Below are 23397 nucleotides of genomic sequence, written 5' to 3'. Positions count from 1 at the left end.
ATGTCCACCTGCTGGGTAAAGCACCCGCAACTTAAGATGCTGGATGGGGAGGGGAAGAGAAACCACCTCGAGACACAGCGTCCACCGCAAGTCTCTGTGAACGCATGTGTTGCACCAGAGAAAAACATGTCTAGACACTTATTAGCCACCCCTCACATACAAGGTGATAAAGGGAGGGAGTGGACATTTACAGGTCACTACTCAGCAGACAGAGAAGCAGAGCAGACAGACAAAAGCACTTTAGAGGAAACAAGACTCTGAACAATGGGAGTATATCCTAGCCAATGCCTTTATTTTCTATTTTCTGTCTCTACATGTCCTAATTTCTGCCATTTCTTTCTTTCTGCATGAATCAGAATGTCATCTTCTTCTGATGAAGAGCAACGTCATGGGCCTTCTCAAGCCGAACATGTCAATAAAGTGAGTACTCAACTCCTCAGATTGATAAGTATTCACTGTCACATCTACACATGTGACAATTTTTTTTTCCTTTTTTTAGAGCACTTCTTCCACTGCGGCAGAGGGTGAGCAGGAGTAGCGGGGTCACGGTCGGGTGGCAAGGGGGCAGTGTGTAAGTATACCTGGCTGACTGTTTACTGTATCCTCACTTTAGTATTCTTGAATCTTCCTTTCCTCTTTCTTTACATTTTTCTTCTGGACTCCTTTTTTATCTTGACTTTCATTATTCATACCATTTCTCAGCCTCTGTTTTCTTTCTTTTCCTTATGTTAATGTATCAACATTAATGTCTTCATTTATTTTTTAGGTTCCAGAAAGGGATGAGGACCTCATTGACAACGATATCCTCATCTCCCTGGTCCATGAGCGAGTCCCGTTGTAGGACACCTGGGTTCCCCAGCACTCGGACAATGTGATGATTCGGCGGCTATGGAATGAGGTGGCCAAAGCGATGTGGGATGGCTGGGACAACGCCCCGACTCGGCCTGAAATGCATTTTGTAAGTATTGCAATGCAGTGTGAAGCAGCAGAGACCTTGGCCGTGCTCACACAACTGTGTGTGATGACACAAACTCTCAGGAGTTTCTCTCATCACACATAGTTGTGTGAGCACGGCCAAAAGTACATTGTCTAACTATTATTTTTTGTTTTTTCACCAGTGCTCAAAGTCAAAACACGTTGGCGTTCGATGAAGGACCGCTTCAACAAGGACCTGCGTCAAGAGAGCCGTGTTCCCAGTGGTTCTAGAGCAAGGATCCGAAAGTATAAATACCAACGCATTCTGGCATTTTTAAGACCGGTACTTTCCCAGAGAACGTAAGTATTTTTCCTGTGTATTAGGTTGTGTTGTATTGCCATAATCTGTATGTTTCTGGTGGCTCAGTGGATAGAACTGCAGCCTTGCAGCGCTGGAGCCCTGGGTTCTAATCCCACCTTGGACAACATCTGCAAGGACTTTGTATTCTCCCCTTGTTTGCGTGGGTTTCATCCGTGTTCTCCGGTTTCCTCCCACACTCCAAAGACATACTCATAGGGAATTTAGATTGTGAGCCCCATCGGGGACAGTGATGATAATGTGTGCAAAAACTGTAAAGCTCTGCGGAATATGTTAGCGCTATATAAAAATAAAATTATTTATTTATTAACAGGAGTTGGCGTTTTTTTAGTTTTTGGTATTCATTTTCTTTTCCTTTTTTCACAGCACATGGAGCAGCACTGTTGACCCAGGTTCTGGTGCGGTCCTTCATTAGACAGCAACGAACCCGTCCCAGCCATCCTGCAGCAAGTGGGCCTGCCACACTAACTGGAGACCAGGAAGATGGTCCATCAGGTGTTCCCCTTTCCCAGTCCTCTGCCCCTTTTTTGGGGGGCTCCTCCCGGCAGCGGCAGAGGGCATCGGACAGGTCACTCATGCCCGAGTTTTTGAACTTGAGCTCGGTTTTTCACGATGGACTCAAGGCTTTGGGTGACCGACTGGATACTGCCATTAGCCATATGAATACACGTATTCTTACCTGAAGTAGAAAAAACACTTATAACACCATATCAACCGCAAAGTGGTTTCACTTTTGAGATAGGAAGAGCCATTCAAGAATTTTTGAAGCAACTTTTCAAGTATTTTTTTTAAAGAAGACCAACAAAAAAAAAAAGAAGAAAAAACTCGTAGTTACTTACAGATAACGGTATTTCTCTGATCCCATGACGGCACCACAGAGAGGGATCCGCCCTCAGGGACAGGAAACCTACAGGTGAAAAAGGCGGTACCTCTCTCCCCAGAGGCATAGCTAGGGTTTTGGTTCAGGGGGGGGCGAAACTTCTGAGTAGGCCCTTAACCAGGTAACCTTGATTACAACTCGGTGAGGCGCCCTAATAGTGGAGGAGAACCTCAGCAGATGACCGCGCTATTACTGAAGATAATCTCTATATAAAGACCAACATGGATATTACCGCCATATGGTAGATACCAGCCCTACAGAACATATGAGATCACAGCACAGTTACATGACAACTTCTTCCAGCTACAACTCGTCTGCAGAGAATACAACAAAGACACATTTCACTTCTCACATTCCAGCCCCATCACCATCTATTCCCAACCTGCACAACCAGGGGTGAACCTAAACACACTGCTGCCTGAGGCAAACTTCAAAACGGCGTCCCCCCAAACACATATACAGTACAGCCCCCCTATAGGGCTCCCATCTCATATACAGTCCCCCCATACATTACATGAGTGATAACTATTGTACATTCTACAACAGGTCATAAATCAGACAGTATAGTCCTCCATACAGTATTCTGGGCACCACAGCGCTCCTTACTGAATAATGAGCCCCATATATTGCTCCATACAGTATTGTGGGCACCGCACAGCGCCCCATACAGAATAACATGCCCCATATATTGCTCCATACAGTATAATGAGCCCCACATGATGCTCCATACTGCATAATGGCCACACAGTGCTCCATACTGTATAATGGCCACACATGATGCTCCATACTGTATAATTGTCACACATGATGCTCCATACTGTATAATTGTCACACATGATGCTCCATACTGTATAATGGCCACACATGATGCTCGATACTGTATAATAGCCACACATGATGCTCCATACTGTATAATGGCCACACAGTGCTCCACAGTTCCACCAACATAGAAGAGGATTCTTTACTGTTAGGGCAGTGAGAATCTGGAATTGCTTGCCTGAGGAGGTGGTGATGGCGAACTCAGTCGAGGGGTTCAAGAGAGGCCTGGATGTCTTCCTGGAGCAGAACAATATTGTATCATACAATTAGGTTCTGTAGAAGGACGCAGATCTGGGGATTTATTATGATGGAATATAGGCTGAACTGGATGGACAAATGTCTTTTTTCGGCCTTACTAACTATGTTACTATGTTACTGTATAATGGGCACACAATGCTCACACATGATGCTCCATACTGTATAACGGCCACACAGTGCTCCATACTGTATAACGGCCACACATGATGCTCCATACTGTATAATGGTCACACATGATGCTCCATACTGTATAATGGTCACACATGATGCTCCATACTGTATAATGGCCACACAGTGCTCCATATTGTGTAATGGCCGCACATGATGCTCCATACTGTATAATGGCCACACAGTGCTCCATACTGTATAATGGCCGCACATGATGCTCCATACTGCATAATGGCCACACAGGGCTCCATACTGTATAATGGCCACACATGATGCTCCATACTGTATAATGGTCACACATGATGCTCCATACTGTATAATAGCCACACAGTGCTCCAGACTGTATAATGGCGACACATGATGCTCCGTACTGCATAATGGCCACACAGTGCTTCATACTGTATAATGGGCACACAATGCTCCATACTGTATAATGGCCACACATTATGCTCAATACAGTATAATGGCCACACATGCTGCTCCATACTGTATAATGGCCGCACATAATGCTCCATACTGTATAATGGGCCCACACGATGCTCCATACTGTAAAATGGCCACACATAGTTACTCCTACACACGCGGCTGCGCTCCGTACACCTCGCACACACGGCTCCGCTCCATACACCTCGCACACACCCGGCTCCGCTCCATACACCTCATACACACCTGGCTCCGCTCCACACACCTCATACACACCCGGCTCCGCTCTGTACACCTCATACACACACGGCTCTGCTCCATACACCTCATATACACCCGGCTCTGCTCCGTACACCTCATACACATCCGGCTCTGCTCCTTACACCTCATACACACATGGCTCCGCTCAATACACCTCGCACACACCCGGCTCTGCTCCATACACCTCAGACACCTGGCTCCTCTCCATACACCTCATACACACAGGGCTCCACTCCGTACACCTCATACACACCCGGATCCGCTCCGCACACCTCATACACACCCGGCTCCGCTCCATACACCTCACCTCATACACACAAGGCTCCGCTCCATACATCTCATACACACGGCTCTGCTCCGTACACCTCGTACACATTCAGCTCTGCTCCATACACCTCATACACACACGGCTCCGCTCCGTACACCTCGTACACATTCAGCTCCGCTCCAAACACCTCATACACACACGGCTCCGCTCCATACACCTCGTACACATTCAGCTCCACTCCATACACCTCATACACACACGGCTCTGCTCCATACACCTCATACACACCCGACTCCGCTCCGTACACCTCATATACACCCGGCTCCGCACACCTCATACACACCCGACTCCGCTCCGCACACCTCATATACACCCGGCTCTGCTCCACACACCTTATACACACACGGCTCCGCTCCGTACACCTCATACACATTCAGCTCTGCTCCATACACCTCATATAGGTGGTTGTGTTTTTTGTATTTCAGCACAAATGGAGTAATTTTCTCGCTTATTGTAGCTTGCCGTGCCCAGATTTATAGCAGCATATAGAGGAGCATCATTTTGTTACACCTATATGGGGAAGGGTGTTTTGTTGTTGTGTTTTTAATTGCTTTTATATTGATATTTGTGTCCATGTGTTCATACAATAAAACTTTGACTTTTTTCTTCATTTTGTAGCAGGTGTGCACATACCGTATATACTCGAGTATAAGCCGACCCCCCTAATTTTGCCACAAAAAACTGGGAAAACTTAATGACTCGAGTATAAGCCTAGGGTGGAAAATGCAGCAGCTACCGGTAAATTTCAAAAGTAAAAATAGATTCCAATAAAAGTAAAATTAATTGAGACATCAGTAGGTTAAGTGTTTTTGAATATCCATACTGAATCAGGAGCCCCATATAATGCTCCATAAAAGTTTGATGGGCCCCATAAGATGCTCCATAGAGATATTTGCCCTATATAGTGCTGCACAAGCGTTATGGCCTCATAAGATGCTCCGTACAGTCACTTGCCCCATATAGTGCTGCACAAGTGTTATGGCCCCTGTAAGGATTTCACTCACTCAGCTGCGACGGCTGACACTCAGGAGACGTGTTCCTTTAAAGTTCACTGGGTTTATTGCTTCATAAACCATGTGGCAAATAACAGAAAGCAAAATGGGCCTTTGGTTCAGGCAAAGAAAAGCAAGTGTCCAGTTCATCCGGCTCAGTCCTGAAGCCGTAACACACTCAGGAGGGTTTCACCTCCACACATATCTGCTGTGTAAAGGATTAGCCAGTCTTATAAAGAGCTAACCCCACCCAGTAACCCATCACATGATTAGCCATGTGGTCTGACATTACCACAGGTCCTGAAACACATATACAAGATTATGTGCAAGAAAGGAATACTCCGGGCTACATTACAGCAACCAGGCACTTATGTGGCACATACCTCCCATCGACTACAAACCCTTTAGCCATGCTACATACCTCCCCCCTCTGCCTAAAGCCGTGGGGCTTGGCACTTTCCCCCACTAAACAAGGGATTCTCGATAGGGCATCCGCATTACCGTGCAGCTTTCCGGCCCTATGTTCCACATGGAAACTGAAGTCCTGCAGGGCTAAGAACCAACGGGTGACTCTAGCATTTCTTCCTTTCGTTTCTCTCATCCACCTAAGCGGGGCATGGTCAGATACCAGTCTAAATTTACGTCCCAGCAGATAGTACCGCAATGTGTCCACTGCCCATTTTATGGCCAAGCACTCCTTCTCAACGACTGAGTAGTTCTTTTCAGATGAGGACAGCTTCCTACTCAGATAGAGAACAGGATGCTCCTCCCCATGTAGTTCTTGGGAAAGGACTGCTCCCACCCCAACATCTGAGGCATCTGTCTGAAGAATAAACTCTTTCTTGAAGTTTGGGGCCATCAGAACGGGTTGCTTACACAAAGCGTTTTTCATTTCTTGGAAGGCTGACTCTGTTTCTTCGGACCACTTAACCATTACTGATTTTGTCCCTTTTAGCAGGTCAGTCAGAGGCGCAGCCATCGTGGCGAAGTTTGGGATGAACCTCCTGTAATATCCCACGATTCCCAGGAAGGCTTTAACTTGTTTCTTGGAAACTGGTTTTGGCCATGTTTGGATTGCCTCCACTTTATTGATTTGGGGTTTTATTTCTCCATGACCCACTATGTATCCAAGGTACTTAGCTTCTTCTTTACCCAAGGCGCACTTCTTCGGGTTTATAGTAAAACCGGCCTCTCTTATAGCATCCAACACCGCTTGGACTTTCTCCAGATGACTCTCCCAGTCCGGGCTAAAGATGACGATATCATCTAGGTACGCAGCAGCGTAGGCCTTATGGGGTGCAAGGACTCTATCCATAGCCCTCTGGAAGGTCGCCGGAGCTCCCTGTAGGCCAAACGGCATCCGGGCATATTGGAAGCATCCATCAGGTGTCGAAAAGGCCGTCTTCTCCTTGGCTTCCTGTGCCATGGGGATCTGCCAATACCCCTTTGTCAAATCCAAGGTGGATATATATCTGGCGTGCCCAAGCCTTTCGATGAGCTCATCAATACGGGGCATGGGATAAGCGTCGAACTTGGAGACTTCATTCAACTTCCGATAGTCGTTGCAAAACCTCCACTCTCCATCAGGTTTTGGGACCAGGACAATTGGGCTCGATCAACCGCTCTTGGATTCCTCAATGACCCCAAGCCTCAACATACGCTCCACTTCCTTGGAGATAACTTCTCGACGAGCCTCAGGAATACGATAAGGTTTCACATTTACCCGCACATGTGGCTCTGTTAGGACCTCGTGCTCTATGACCTTCGTGTATCCTGGCAATTCTGAAAACAGGTCCCTGTTTTTCTGGAGTAACTCCCGGCACTGCTGTTTCTGGGTCTTTGATAGCGTCTCTGCTATAGTAACCGCTCCAACCTCACCTTCTGGGTTGCTTAACAATGACGGAGTTGCTGTCGGCTCTCTATCATGCCATGGCTTGATGAGGTTGACATGGTACACTTGGAATGGTTTCCGTCTTCCTGGTTGGTGAATTTTATAATTTACCTCACCAAGTTTCTCGACAACCTCATATGGCCCTTGCCATTTGGCCAAGAACTTGCTTTCCACCGTTGGAACTAACACAAGAACTCGGTCTCCCGGATTGAACTGCCTCACTCTCGCAGACCGGTTGTAGACCCTGGCTTGAGCTTCTTGTGCTTGGAGAAGGTGTTCTTTCACGATAGGCATCACCTTTGCAATCCTCTGCTGCATCAGGGCCACATGCTCAATGACGCTTCTGTGGGGTGTGACTTCGGCCTCCCAGGTTTCCTTGGCTATATCCAGGAGTCCTCGTGGATGTCGGCCATATAGAAGCTCAAACGGTGAGAACCCTGTGGAGGCCTGTGGAACTTCACGAATGGAGAACATCAGATAGGGTAAGAGACAATCCCAGTCTCTACCGTCTTTCTCTATAGCTTTTCTCAGCATGCTCTTTAGTGTCTTGTTAAACCTCTCAACAAGGCCATCTGACTGGGGATGGTACACCGAGGTCCTCAACTGGGAGATCTTCAGGGCTTTGCATAACTCCCTCATCACCTTGCTCATGAAAGGTGTACCCTGGTCAGTCAGGATCTCCTTTGGCAGACCTGTCCGGGAAAAGATATGGACCAACTCGCGGGCTATGCTTTTTGAGGAAGAATTTCTCAAGTGAATTGCCTCAGGATAGCGTGTGGCATAGTCCAGGATGACTAATATATACTGATGGCCCCGAGCTGATTTAACTAAGGGACCGACCAAGTCCATGGCAATTCTCTCGAACGGTACCTCAATAATGGGCAGTGGCACAAGGGGGTTCCGGAAATGAGGAGTAGGAGCAGTTAGCTGACATGTAGGGCAAGACCTGCAATAGTTCACTATTTCCCGGTGACACCCAGGCCAATAGAACCTCTGCACAACCCGTTCCTGCGTTTTTTCCACCCCCAGGTGTCCACCCAAGATGTGTGAATGGGCCATGTCCAACACTTTCCGTCTATACGGACCCGGCACTATCAACTGCTCTACCAACTCCTCCCGTATTTTCGTGACACGGTACAACAACTCCCCCCTCAACAGAAAATGGGGAAATCTTGTGTCTGCCCCCGGCTCCTGTACCACCCCGTCAATAACTGTGACATTATTAAAGGCTTCCCTCAGAGTGGGGTCCCTATGTTGGGCAGTCCCAAAATTTTCACCGGTAACTTCTAACTCCAGAATGTCAGATGTAGGGGATACTTCCTCCTCATCCCCAACCAGAACACAAAAAGGAAAACTGTCTGCCTCTGGGTGTGGCGATACCCTTCCAGGGTTCACTGGTTCCCTGCCAGGCAGCTCAGAACCATTTCCCCACAAATCCCAAAACAAACAGAAATCCCGGCCAATAATTATAGGGTGCAACAAGTCCTGAACCACGCCGACTATGTGGGACTCAGTGCCACATGCCGTTTCAATGTCCACCCTGGCCATAGGGTAGTCCTTTGCATCACCATGTATGCACCGCACTCCGACCTTCTTTCCTGGGAGCAGGTGGAGAGGAAAAGTGGCCCTCACCAGGGTCACTAGGCTCCCCGAGTCTAACAGTGCCGTTACTTCTCGACCGTTCACCTTTACGGGACATGCTTGAGGTCCCTCGTTGGATGGAGAGTTCACACTACAGGCTGGATACGCATAGTATGAACAACGGCGTCCCATGCTGCAGTCCATCTGCTCAGTGGTTTGGGAACAACGGGCAGCTATATGTCCTGGCTTGTGGCACCTCCAACAAATAATATCACCCGTGGGGACCTTGGGCACCACCTCCCCCGCCCTTTGTGACCTTGGACGCACCACCCCTTTTTGGGACTCAGCTGCCTTCTGGGACCCCCAGTACGGCATGGGCTGCCTCCCGAAGGAGCCTTCCAACCCTTGGTATCGCTCAACCAGTCCGATCAGCTCGCCGGCATTCTGGGGATCACCCTGGGCAACCCAAGACTGTATAGGCCTCGGGAGGGAATGGACAAACCGATCCATCATCACCCGTTCTACCATCTGTGCAGGCGCAGAGGATTCTGGCTGCAGCCATTTCTGGACCAGGTGCAACAGATCAAACATTTGGGAACGAGGTGGTTTGTCCCGGTGATAGCCCCAGGAGTGAACTCGCTGTGCCCTGACAGTCAGTGTCACCCCCAAACGTGCGAGAATCTCGGCTTTCAATTTGTGATACTCTTTGGCATCCTGCAAGGTCAAATCATAGTACGCCTTCTGGGGTTCTCCCGTCAGGTATGGCGCAAGTACCTCTGCCCACTGCTCTGGCGGAAGTTTTTCCCTCTCGGCGACCCTCTCAAACACCGTCAGGAAGGCCTCAACATCATCCCCGGGAGTCATTTTCTGCAATGCGCGTCTTACCGTCTTCCGGACGTGGGTGTCATCAGCCAAACCTGGGGTTGGGGCGCTCGCCTTGCCCTGGATGGCGGTTGCCAGAAGCTGCATCTGCTGCTGATGCTCCTGCTGGCTCTGCTGCATCTGCTGCCGTTGCTCCTGCTGACTCTGCCGTTGCTCCTGCTGGCTCTGTTGTATCTGCTGCATCAACAGCCTGTTGGTCTCTTGCTGCCTTTGCTCCTGCTGGCTCTGCCTTTTCTCCTGCTGTGACTGCATCTGGACCAAGTGTTTCAGCAGGTCCTCCATTTTCTCCGGCAATGCTTGCTGGCTTGCAACAGCCTTGACCCAGGACATTCAAAAATAAACTCACGTCTCCGCTGGGAACGCTGCCCGCATTCTCCACCAATTGTAAGGATTTCACTCACTCAGCTGCGACGGCTGACACTCAGGAGACGTGTTCCTTTAAAGTTCACTGGGTTTATTGCTTCATAAACCATGTGGCAAATAACAGAAAGCAAAATGGGCCTTTGGTTCAGGCAAAGAAAAGCAAGTGTCCAGTTCATCCGGCTCAGTCCTGAAGCCGTAACATACTCAGGAGGGTTTCACCTCCACACATATCTGCTGTGTAAAGGATTAGCCAGTCTTATAAAGAGCTAACCCCACCCAGTAACCCATCACATGATTAGCCATGTGGTCTGACATTACCACAGGTCCTGAAACACATATACAAGATTATGTGCAAGAAAGGAATACTCCGGGCTACATTACAGCAACCAGGCACTTATGTGGCACATACCTCCCATCGACTACAAACCCTTTAGCCATGCTACACCCCATACAGATGCTCCGCACAGCCACTTGCCCCATATAGTGCTGCACAAGTGTTATGGCCCCATACAGATGCTCCGCACAGCCACTTGCCCCATATAGTGCTGCACAAGTGTTATGGCCCCATACAGATGCTCCGCACAGCCACTTGCCGCATATAATTCTGCACAAGTGTTATGGCCCCATACAGATGCTCCGCACAGCCACTTGCCCCATATAATGCTGCACAAGTGTTATGGCCCCATACAGATGCTCCGCACAGCCACTTGCCCCATATAGTGCTGCACAAGTGTTATGGCCTCATACAGATGCTCCGCACAGCCACTTGCCCCATATAATGCTGCACAAGTGTTATGGCCCCACTATAGTGCTCCGTACAGCCACTTGCCCCATATAGTGCTGCACAAGCGTTATGGCCCCATAAGATGCTCTGCACAGCCACTTGCCCCTTATAATGCTGCACAAGTATGGTCCCATAAGATGCTCTGTACAGTCACTTGCCCCTTATAATGCTGCACAAGTATGGCCCCATACAGATGCTCAGCACAGTCACTTGCCCCTTATAATGCTGCACAAGTATGGCCCCATAAGATGCTCCGCACAGCCACTTGCCCCATTTGCTTTTGCTGCCATAAAAAAAAAAAAATCACATACTCACCTCTCTTCGCTCAGGACCCCGGCACTTTTACCTGCTCCTCCGTCTTCGGCACTGACGTTCAGCAGAGGGCGCGCACTGACTACGTCACCGCGCCCTCTGACCTGAGCATCACTGCTGAAGACAGAGAGACACCCGGACCGAGGAGCAGGTGACTATCGCGCAGCGCAGCGCTCCCCCTCCCCGTATACTTACCTGGTCCTGGCACTGCATCCCTGCTTCTTCCCCGGCACTGCATCTTCTTCCTGTATTGAGCGGGCAGCGTCACCGCTCATATACAGTAATGAATATGCGGCTCCACCTCTATGGGAGATGGAGCCGCATATTCATTTCTGTAATGCACGGTAACATGTGACCGCTCAGTACAGGAAGAAGCTGCAGCGCCGGAAGAAGCAGGGACGTCCAGGGACCACGCCGGGAGCAGGTACAGTAAGTATAATTACACAGCCCCCGCTCCCCCTCACCTGCCGACCCCCGGGTATGACTCGAGTATAAGCCGAGAGGGGGACTTTCATCCCAAAAAACTGGGCTGAAAATCTCGGCCTATACTCGAGTATCTACGGTATTTATGCATTGGCTTTTTCTTCTTTTTTTGATACACCTTATACACACACGGCTCTGCTCCGCACACCTCATACACACACGGCTCCACTCCATACACCTCGTACACACACGGCTCTGCTCCGTACACCTCATACACATGCAGCTCCGCTCCGTACACCTCATACACACCCGGCTCCGCACACCTCATACACACACGGCTCTGCTCCATACACCTCATACACACACGGCTCTGCTCCATACACTTCATACACACACGGCTCTGCTCCATACACCTCACACACGGCTCTGCTCCATACACCTCATACACACACGGCTCTGCTCCATACACCTCATACACACACACGGCTCTGCTCCATACACCTCATACACACACGGCTCTGCTCCATATACCTCATACACACACGGCTCTGCTCCATACACCTCATACACACACGGCTCTGCTCCATACACCTCATACACACACGGCTCTGCTCCATACACCTCATACACACACGGCTCTGCTCCATACACCTCATACACACACGGCTCTGCTCCATACACCTCATACACACACGGCTCTGCTCCATACACCTCATACACACACGGCTCTGCTCCATACACCTCATACACACACGGCTCTGCTCCATACACCTCATACACACACGGCTCTGCTCCATACACCTCATACACACACGGCTCTGCTCCATACACCTCATACACACACGGCTCTGCTCCATACACCTCATACACACACGGCTCTGCTCCATACACCTCATACACACACGGCTCTGCTCCATACACCTCATACACACACGGCTCTGCTCCATACACCTCATACACACACTGCTCTGCTCCATACACCTCATACACACACGGCTCTGCTCCATACACCTCATACACACACGGCTCTGCTCCATACACCTCATACACACACGGCTCTGCTCCATACACCTCATACACACACGGCTCTGCTCCATACACCTCATACACACACGGCTCTGCTTCATACACCTCATACACACACGGCTCTGCTCCATACACCTCATACACACACGGCTCTGCTCCATACACCTCATACACACACGGCTCTGCTCCATACACCTCATACACACACGGCTCTGCTCCATACACCTCATACACACACGGCTCTGCTCCATACACCTCATACACACACGGCTAAGCTCCATACACCTCATACACACACGGTTCTGCTCCATACACCTCATACACACACGGCTCCATATACCTCATACACACACGGCTCTGCTCCATACACCTCATACACACACTTACCATGGCAACCAGCACAGCAGAGTCTGCAATCCATGGAGGTCCCGATCATGTGACCCCTGACTCCTCCCCTCCTGTGACGTCATCACAGGTCCTGTTTGCATAGAGCAGCCAATAGGTGAAGTGCTGCTCTGCAGGTGCAGGGATGAACGGCTCATATTGCACACCGTGGGTTGTGAGCAGGGGTGCGCGCACCGCACTAGTGACAGCAAATGTCAGGGATTATGGAGAGTCAGTACCAGATTTTCTGACCGCCGCTCTGCCGCCCCCTGTCTTTCAGTGAGGACTGCTGCCTGAAGCAAACGGCTCAACTTACCCCATGATAGCGGCGCCCCTGTGCACAACCGCCTCATCCTACGGATACCCCAATGCTGAGTCGCTGCTGCCATATGTGTCCCTATTACCTGATACCCCAATACTGGGCCTCTGCTGCCGTATGTGTCCCTATGACTGCCCCTGACACCCTAATACTGAGCCGCTGATGCCGTATGTGTCCCTATTACTGCCCCTGATACCCCAATACTGAGTCACTGCTGCCGGACATATGTGTCCCTATTACTGCACCTGATACCCTAATACTGAGCCACTGCTGCCGTATGTGTCCCTGCACCTGAAGCAACTCTCTACAATATAGTAATGCTGGGTGCAAGTGCCCTAGAAAACACTGCCCATATTGTGCCCCTAGAAAGTAATATTGCCCTGTGTGCCCCTTTGATAGCCACAGTTACCTGAGTTCCCCTATAACAATAAGTGCCCACTTTACATTTAATAAAGTCCCGAGTCTCCCCTTGTACAGCCCCCTATACACAGTATACTGACTCCTTAGTAGCCCCCAAACTGTTTGATGGCTCCAACACTGTATAATAACACCCACACTGTAATCTCCATACTGTATGATGGCCCCCTAGATAGCCTCCATATACAGTAGCATAATGCACCAAATAGTCCACAATATAGTATAATGCACTTCCCATAGGCAGACTCTATAGCATACGGCAGCCCCCATAGGCAGACCCTGTAATAAGGCAGCCCCCCATATAGGCAGACCCTGTAATAAGGCAGCACCCCCCTAGGCAGACCCTGTAATAAGGCAGCAGACCCTGTAATAAGGCAGCAACCCATAGTCAGACCCTGTAAAAAGGCAGCCCCTGTAATAAGGCAGCACCCCCATAGTCAGACCCTGTAATAAGGCAGCACCCCCATAGTCAGACCCTGTAATAAGGCAGCCCCCCATAGTCAGACCCTGTAATAAGGCAGCCCCCCCATAGGCAGACCCTGTAATAAGGCAGCCCCCGCCCCTAGGCAGACCCTGTAATAAGGCAGCCCCCCCTAGGCAGACCCTGTAATAAGGCAGCACCCCTATAGTCAGACCCTGTAATGAAGGCAGCCCCCCCATAGGCAGACCCTGCAATAAGGCAGCAACACCCATTAAAAAAATAAAAACTCACCTCTCTTCTTTTTGGTTCCTGCGCTGCTTCTGCTGATCTGACAGCGGGCGCCGGGCAGTGACGTCATCGCGACCGCTGTCAGTGTCGGCGACGTCAGATGCCGACACTGACAGGGGGATGATGGGAGAAGAAGTGCAGCGTGATGACGGTGGCCCCACCCACCACCCCCCCCCCCCCCCCGCCTGCTCAGGGGCCCAATAGCAGCAGAGCAGGGGGATCGATTCTCCCTGCTCTGCCGCAGAATGTAACTGTATCGGCGAGCTCGAATGGTTATACAAAAAAAAAATGTTCAATTCAAGCTAAATAGAGGCCTTGCGTGGCTAATTTACTAAATAACATTCTAGTGTGCACACCTATACATGAAGGGAGGGAATGTATGGGTGCCGTCACAGGATCAGAGAAATACTGTTGTCGGTAAGTAACTACGATTTTCTCTTTCCCCCATGATGGCACCATGGAGAGAATTATATAGATTGTACATTGGGGGGGGTGGGGGGGGGGACCACTGCCTCCAGAACCCTTCTCCCAAAGGTGAGGTCTGAAGAAGAGGTCAAGTCTAGCCGGTAATGATTAAAGAATGTAGGGAGAAGACCAAGTAGTGGCTCTACATATCTGCTCTATCGAGGCGCCGGCTCTCTCTGCCCAGGAAGTCGCCACCGCTCTGGTTGAATGGGCTCTTATCTCCTCCGGGACGGCTGCTCCACACGAGGAATAGGATAGCGTGATAGCGTCTCTTATCCATCTTGCCAGTGTGGCTTTTGATGCTTTCTATCCCTTCCGTGGACACTGGAAGCATACAAAAAGAGACCTATCCTTCCTACACTCCCCCATAGCTACCAGATACTGGACTAGGCATCTTTTTACATCTAACGTATGCAGCACTTCTTCCCCCTCACTTTTGGGATTGGGGCAGAAGGAAGGCCGAGAGATTTCTTTGGTCCTATGAAACTGTGATACAACTTTCGGGAGAAAAGTTGGGTCGGTTTTAAGGATGACTATCTTCCAGTATCTGAGTAAAGGGCGGGTATGCCAATAAAGCCTGTATATCGCTAACCCTACGGGCTGATGTTAAAGCTACGAGAAGGGAGGTCCTTAAGGGATGGTTTTCAATGGAACCTCAGACAGAGGTTAAAAGGGAGCCTTAGTTAATGCATTCAGGACTAAGTTTAGGTCTCAGGGAGGAGTAGTATAAAGGGAAATAGGCCTGGATCTACTTGCAAATCAACAAAGAACATATATTACCAAAACAGGGAGAATAATCAAGTGTCTAACATGTAATCCCTTAAAACTAAATACTTTAACATAATATTATTTTAAAAATACATTATCCCAGTGCAAGACATAACACAATAGGTCTATTCCAATAACCTAGCAATTTCTCTATACTTAACTGCTATCCCTTCCTAGCAGTGGAGGTTGGCACCCTAATAGACTCAATTATTTGGCGCCCCCACTCCGCGACGGCTGTCCCCGACTAGCCCTATTAAATCCTACTTCGCTAAAGGTGGGAAAACAATAAGCAATATAAAGAGATGAAGGGAAGGAGCTTATTAGAAGGTCATTGTACACGGTTAAATAGCCCCCATCCAACAAATTGCTAAGCCTCTCAAAAGATGAGATGTACCCTGTAATGCCAATGAATATGAAGGAATTAACCAATACAAACCAGGTAAATATAGTAGCAGCTTCAAATTGAAAAGGATCCTAAACCCCAGAAATAAAGAGGGGGAGGGGGAAGGGGGGGAACCATATAAACCAATAGATGATAGGTTAAACAGCCTGGTTCAAAATAACAGTGATATGTACTTGATAGTTCACATGGAGACATACAAGATACTAAATAAACAAACTTGTGAAAATCAATAAGTAATTCAGAAGAAGCATATCAGGGTGTTAACCCAATAAAGACTTAGCTTCCACCACAGCCTCCAATTTAGCGAACATCAATAAATGATTCAAGAAAAGCATGTCAGGGCAGGGCCGGAGTCAGCACCCGGCGTACCAGGGTAAGTGCCGGGGCCCTGAACAAATGGGGGGCCCACTCGTGGCCGGGATACCAGGGGGCCCGGGCCACTCTCCCAGCAGCTTCGGCACTACGTGAGCTCAGCCGTCACTTAAATAAACATGGCCGCCCACAGTGCACTGTGCAGCGATGTCTCTGCTAGTAATGACGCGACCAGGAGGACACAAGCAAAGTTAAAGGCACAGTGTCTGCCTGACCGCATTATTAGCAGCAGATACAGCTGCAGAGTGCACTGTGGGTGGCCATGTCTGTTTAAGTGACGGCCTTCGATCAAGCAGCGCTCCCTCCATAGCCACATGCCAGAGGAGCCTGATGGGTGACAAGCCTGGGGGAGGTGAGTGAGGCTTGTGTCTGTCTGTATGTCTGTGTATGCCTGTATGATGTGCATATCTGTGTATATCAGTGTGTTTGACTGTACATATTTATGTATTTTTGTGAATTTATCTTCAAATATATGTATGTAAATATCTGCGTATTGCATGCATGCATGTCTGCGTATTGCATGTGTGTGCATGTCTGCGTATTGCATGTGTGTGCATGTCTGTATTGCATGTGTGTGCATGTCTGCGTATTGCATGTGTGTGCATGTCTGCGTATTGCATGTGCGTGCATGTCTGCGTATTGCATGTGCGTGCATGTCTGCGTATTGCATGTGTGTCCATGTCTGTGTATTGCATGTGTGTGCATGTCTGCGTATTGCATGTGTGTGCATGTCTGCGTATTGCATGTGTGTGCATGTCTGCGTATTGCATGTCTGCGTATTGCATGTGTGTGCATGTCTGCGTATTGCATGTGTGTGCACGTCTGCGTACTGTATGTGTGTGCATGTCTGCGTACTGTATGTGTGCATGTCTGCGTATTGTGTGTGTGCATGTCTGCGTATTGTGTGTGTGCATGTCTGCGTATTGTGTGTGTGTGAGTGTGCATGTCTGCGTACTGTAGATGTCTGCGTATTGTGTGTGTGCATAGCTGCCTATGTGAAGGATGAGGGGGAAGGCTAGGCCCTATGTAGTATATCTTTATTTCTCCGCCGTATCTGTGCATCATGAATCGTGGTATGTGGGCCCACTGAGACTCTTTTGCCCGGGGCCCACAAAAACCTGGAGCCGGCCCTGTGTCAGGGTGTTAGCCCAACAATTTAGTTTCCAACCACAGCCTCGACGCGTTTCCCCATCATACGGTTCATCAGGAGGCAAAACATGGAACCAGCTACTCCATAGATGCAGGTGTCATGATGCAAAGACAGACCTGACAGGTCACCTGCATCTATGGAGTAGCTGGTTCCATGTTTTGCCTCCTGAAGAACATATAATAAGGTATTTAAAAGGGATAAGGTATTTTTAAAATATTATATTAAAGTATCTGGATCTACTTGCAGCCTTAATAAATCTTACTATCCAAGGATTTTTAGCCAGGTCATAGTTGTACAAAGCCCCTAGCGCTGCAACCTGAACTTTCAAGGTGCTTGTAGACAACCCCTGTTCCAACCCCTTTTGTAAAAATTCACGGATTTTGTTTATTGGGACTTTCCCGGTTAGGTCGGCACCTGATACTGAGATTAATTTTTTCCACACACGCCCATATGCCTTGGTAGTTACTGGTTTCCTGCTTTGTAGTAGGGTGGATATTAAGTTTGAAGAGAAGCCCCTACTGCTCAGGAGTTCCCTCTCAAATGCCAAGCTGTCATGTGTAAGTTTTGTACATGTGGATGATTCATTGGCCCCTGGGACAAGAGGTCCAGAAGGACGCAAGGGTCTGAGATGGACATCATCCTCAGCCACGAAAACCATACCCTCCGTGGCCAGAAAGGTGCTATTACAATAACTCTTGCGTTGTCCTCCCGAATTTTCCTCAACACTAAGGGATTCGGTGCTATTGGCGGAAAAGCGCAAGCTAGATGGTAATTCCAGTGTATTGTGAAGGCGTCGAGATCTACTGGGCCCCCCCAGGGATTGATTGAGCAGAAGGTCCCTATTTTCCGATTCCGACTGTTCTAAATTCCCGCCTAGGGATGCCCCAGCGTCTAATATTTCCCATTGTAGATCTCAGGTATGGCTTTGTGCCCACTGGACCGCCGGGATACAGGCTGTCATTGATCCCAGCAGGGACATCGCCTTCCTCAAGGTAGTGACTGGGGAGTCTGTTATGCGTGATATCATTTGCATCATATTTTGAATCTTCCCCGGTGGGAGATAACATTTCTGTTTGTTTGAGTCTAGGATTATCCCCAAGTACTCTTCTACCTGACTCGGTATGACTCTGGACTTGGATAAGTTCAGCATCCATCCCAGACTCGTTACAGACCTCATGACTATGTCTAGCTGTTTGCAGTGATGAGAGGAGACGCCTATTACTAAGAGATTGTCCAGATACGGGACTATTAGAATGTTTCGTTCTTTTATGTTGGCTACAACTTCTGCCATTATTTTGGTAAATACTCTTGGAGCAATGGCCAGGCCGAAAGGGAGTGCTTTGAACTGGTAAAGTTTTACCTCCCCCTGAATCGTTACTGCTACTCTGAGTAATTTTCGGTGGTCCCTGTGGATGGATACATGATAGTACACATCTCATAAGTCTAATACAGTCATGAAGCACGATGAAAAAAGCATTTTTACACTTGATTTTATTGTTTCCATTTTTAAATGTTTGATTTTTCTAAATTTACGATTGTCCTGTACGTGACGTCTGGTTTCTTTCGGAGAAAGAGAGGGGAGTAAAAACCTTTGCCTCTTTCCTGGTAGGGGACTTCTTGTAGCACGTCCTTCTCTATCAGATTCAGAATTTCCCCTTGAAGGGCTAAACTTCCGCTGCTTTTTGAGGGATTATTACAAAGGAATTAGGCCCCCTCTTATTATGTCTAGGATCCATGAGCTTCCGGATATTTTTTCCCAGGCCGGGAAAAAGTAGGCCAATCTTCCTCTGACGCGGGGAACACCTTCATTGTTGTTGCTTTTTGTTATCAGGGGGTTTATTGAACATAAATCCTTTGCCTTTATTTCTTTTATCCTCCCATCCATCCTTATTGCCTTTCGGGAGCTTTCGCAGCATGAATCTTCTGCTCCGAAAAGGCCGTCTGTAGGACTGGCTGGGGAACCCAGGAAAAGATTTTTTCTTGACTCCTGCTTTGTCCAGGATGTCATTAAGAGTTGACCCAAACAGGAACTCGCCTTCACAAGGGATGGAGCACAACTTAGTCTTAGTCTGCAGATCTCCAGGCCAGCATTTGAGCCATAGGGCACGCCTTGCAGCATTTGAGAAGGAGGTGGACCTGGCCGCTTACCTGGCTGAGTCTACAGATGCATCCGCTAAAAATGCTGCTGCTCCTCTCATTACAGAGACTGATTTTTGAAATACCGTATATACTCGAGTATAAGCCGATATTTTCAGCCCACTTTTTTGGGCTGAAAATGACCCTCTCGGCTTATACTCGAGTCATAGTCAGCGGGGGGGATGGGGGATTGGCTTGGGGGTGGGGGACGGCGGGGGAGCGGTGCGGTGACACTCACCTGCTCCTGGCGCTGTCCCTGCATATCCGATGGTCTCCGGGCAGCTCTTCCTGTGTTCAGCGGTCACGTGGTACCGCTCATTACAGTAATGAATATGCGTCCATATTCATTACTGTAATGAGCGGTACGTGACCGCTGAACACAGGAAGATGCCGCCGGCTCCCGGAGACCATCTGACAGTGAGACGCTGCCAGGGACCGCGCCGGGAGCAGGTGAGTATATCGGGGGAGGTGAGCATTGCGTGATAGTCACCGTTCTCGTTCAACCGCTGCGCGCCGCTCTGTCTTCCATCCTCTGCACTGTACAGGTCAGAGGGCGCGATGACGCGATTAGTGTGCGCGCCGCCCTCTGCCTGAACAGTCAATGCAGAGGATGGAAGACAGAGCAGCGCGCAGCGGTGGAACGAGGAAGGTGACTATCGCAAGGGTCGGGGGTCTGAGCGAAGAGAGGTGAGTATGTGATTTTTTTTTATTTTAATCGCAGCAAATGGGGCAAATGTGTGGAGCATCTTATGGGGCCACAATGTATGGAGCATCTCATGGGGCCACAATGTATGGAGCATCGTATGGGGTCACAATGTATGGAGCATCTCATGGGGCCATAATGTATGGAGCATCTCATGGGACCATAATGTATGGAGCATCTCATGTGGCCATAATGTATGGAGCATCTCATGGGGCCATAATGTGTGGAGCATCTCATGGGGCCATAATGTGTGGAGCATCTTATGGGGCCATAATGTGTGGAGCATCTTATGGGGCCATAATGTGTGGAGCACCTTATGGGGAATAATGTTTTGAGCATCTTATGGAGCCATAATGTATGGAGCATCTTAAGGGGCCATAATGTATGGCGCATCTTTTGGGGCCATAATGTATGGAGCATCTTAAGGGGCATAATGTGTGGAGTGTTGTGAATTCTGTGGCTGAATTCACTCCTGTGGTCACAAGTGGTACTGCAGCTTCTGAGCTTCCTCCCTCAGGTGTTCTGGTGAGCTCATTAGCTGCTTCATTACTTAACTCCGCCTGATGCTGCTATCCTTGCTCCTTGTCAATGTTTCAGTGTTGGATCTGAGCTTCTCCTGATTGTTCCTGTGACCTGCTGCTCTGTATAGCTAAGTGCTTTTTGCTTTTTTGTTGCTTTTTTTCTGTCCAGCTTGTCTTTTGTTTTGCTGGAAGCTCTGAGACGCAAAGGGTGTACCGCCGTGCCGTTAGTTCGGCACGGTGGTTTTTTTTTGCCCCCTTTGCGTGGTTTTGCTTTAGGGATTTTTGTAGACTGCAAAGTTTGCTTTGCTGTCCTCGCTCTGTCCTAGAATATCGGGCCCCACTTTGCTGAATCTATTTCATCCCTACGTTTTGTCTTTTCATCTTACTCACAGTCATTATATGTGGGGGGCTGCCTTTTCCTTTGGGGAATTTCTCTGGGGCAAGTCAGGCCTATTTTTCTATCTTCAGGCTAGCTAGTTTCTTAGGCTGTGCCGAGTTGCCTAGGTAGTTGTTAGGCGCAATCCACAGCCGCTTTTAGTTGTGTTTAGGATAGGATCAGGTGTGCAGTCTACAGAGTTTCCACATCTCAGAGCTCGTTCTTGTATTTTTGGGTATTTGTCAGATCACTGTGTGCGCTCTGATCGCTAAGCACACTGTGTTTCTGGATTGCCTTCATAACACCCGTCATTAGCAAACATAACAGTACAAGGAGCCAATCTAATGATTCTCAATAGAGGGAAAGAAAAAGTTCTGACATCATTTTTTTTTTTTTTTTTTCTGCTCTGTGTTCACTTTTTTTTTTTCCCCTAGACATTTGGGTGATTCTGGACACAGGTGTGGACATGGATATTCAGGGTCTGTGCTCTTCAATGGATAATCTCGTTATAAATGTACAAAAAATTCAAGATACTATTGATCAGAAATCTATGTTAGAACCAAGAATTCCTATTCCTGATTTGTTTTTTGGAGATAGAACTAAGTTTCTAAGTTTCAAAAATAATTGTAAGCTATTTCTGGCCTTGAAACCTCATTCTTCTGGTAATCCTATTCAACAGGTTTTGATTATTATTTCTTTTTTGCGCGGCGACCCTCAAGACTGGGCATTTTCTCTTGCGCCAGGAGACCCTGCATTGAGTAGTGTCGATGCGTTTTTCCTGGCGCCCAGATTGCTGTACGATGAGCCTAATTCAGTGGATCAGGCTGAGAAAAATTTGCTGGCTTTGTGCCAGGGTCAGGATGATATAGAAGTATATTGTCAGAAATTTAGGAAATGGTCAGTACTCACTCAGTGGAATGAATCTGCGCTGGCAGCTTTGTTCAGAAAGGGTCTCTCTGAGGCTCTTAAGGATGTCATGGTGGGATTTCCTATGCCTGCTGGTTTGAATGAGTCTTTGTCTTTGGCCATTCAGATCGGTCGACGCTTGCGCGAGCGTAAATCTGTGCACCATTTGGCGGTACTGCCTGAGGTTAAACCTGAGCCTATGCAGTGCGATAGGACTATGACTAGAGTTGAACGGCAGGAATACAGACGTCTGAATGGTCTGTGTTTCTACTGTGGTGATTCCACTCATGCTATTTCTGATTGTCCTAAGCGCACTAAGCGGTCCGCTAGGTCTGCCGTCATTGGTACTGTACAGTCCAAATTCCTTCTGTCCATTACCTTGATATGCTCTTTGTCGTCGTTTTCTGTCATGGCGTTTGTGGATTCGGGCGCTGCCCTGAATCTGATGGATTTGGATTATGCTAAACGTTGTGGGTTTTTCTTGGAGCCTTTGCGGTGTCCTATTCCATTGAGAGGAATTGATGCTACACCTTTGGCCAAGAATAAACCTCAATACTGGGCCCAGCTGACCATGTGCATGGCTCCTGCACATCAGGAAGTTATTCGCTTTCTGGTGTTGCATAATCTGCATGATGTGGTCGTGTTGGGGTTGCCATGGCTACAAACCCATAATCCAGTATTGGATTGGAATTCCATGTCGGTATCCAGCTGGGGTTGTCAGGGGGTACATGGTGATGTTCCATTTTTGTCGATTTCGTCATCCACCCCTTCTGAGGTCCCAGAGTTCTTGTCTGATTATCAGGATGTATTTGAAGAGCCCAAGTCCGATGCTCTACCTCCGCATAGGGATTGTGATTGTGCTATCAATTTGATTCCTGGTAGTAAATTCCCTAAAGGTCGATTATTTAATTTATCCGTGCCCGAACACGCCGCTATGCGCAGTTATGTGAAGGAATCCCTGGAGAAGGGACATATTCGCCCATCGTCATCACCACTGGGAGCAGGGTTCTTCTTTGTAGCCAAGAAGGATGGTTCGCTGAGACCGTGTATTGATTACCGCCTTCTTAATAAGATCACTGTTAA

The 23397-nt window shown here is 48.5% G+C and overlaps 1 protein-coding gene and 1 long non-coding RNA gene across 2 annotated transcripts in view; one reads left to right on the top strand and one right to left on the bottom strand.

Moving 5' to 3' along the window:
• ZDBF2 (zinc finger DBF-type containing 2) overlaps positions 1-23397 on the bottom strand; it is a 111493-nt gene that overhangs the window by 41929 nt on the left and 46167 nt on the right. The window lies entirely within an intron of this gene.
• LOC138644823 (uncharacterized) lies at positions 355-2006 on the top strand. The gene is made up of 5 exons (XR_011314663.1): positions 355-420; positions 500-571; positions 767-958; positions 1119-1275; positions 1661-2006. It is a non-coding gene; the product is annotated as an uncharacterized lncRNA (long non-coding RNA).

Source organism: Ranitomeya imitator, chromosome 7 (genome assembly GCF_032444005.1).
Source record: "Ranitomeya imitator isolate aRanImi1 chromosome 7, aRanImi1.pri, whole genome shotgun sequence".
NCBI classification, from domain to species: domain Eukaryota; kingdom Metazoa; phylum Chordata; class Amphibia; order Anura; family Dendrobatidae; genus Ranitomeya; species Ranitomeya imitator.
The sequence above is the reverse complement of the archived record's forward strand: the minus strand, read 5'-3'. Positions and strand labels throughout refer to the sequence as shown.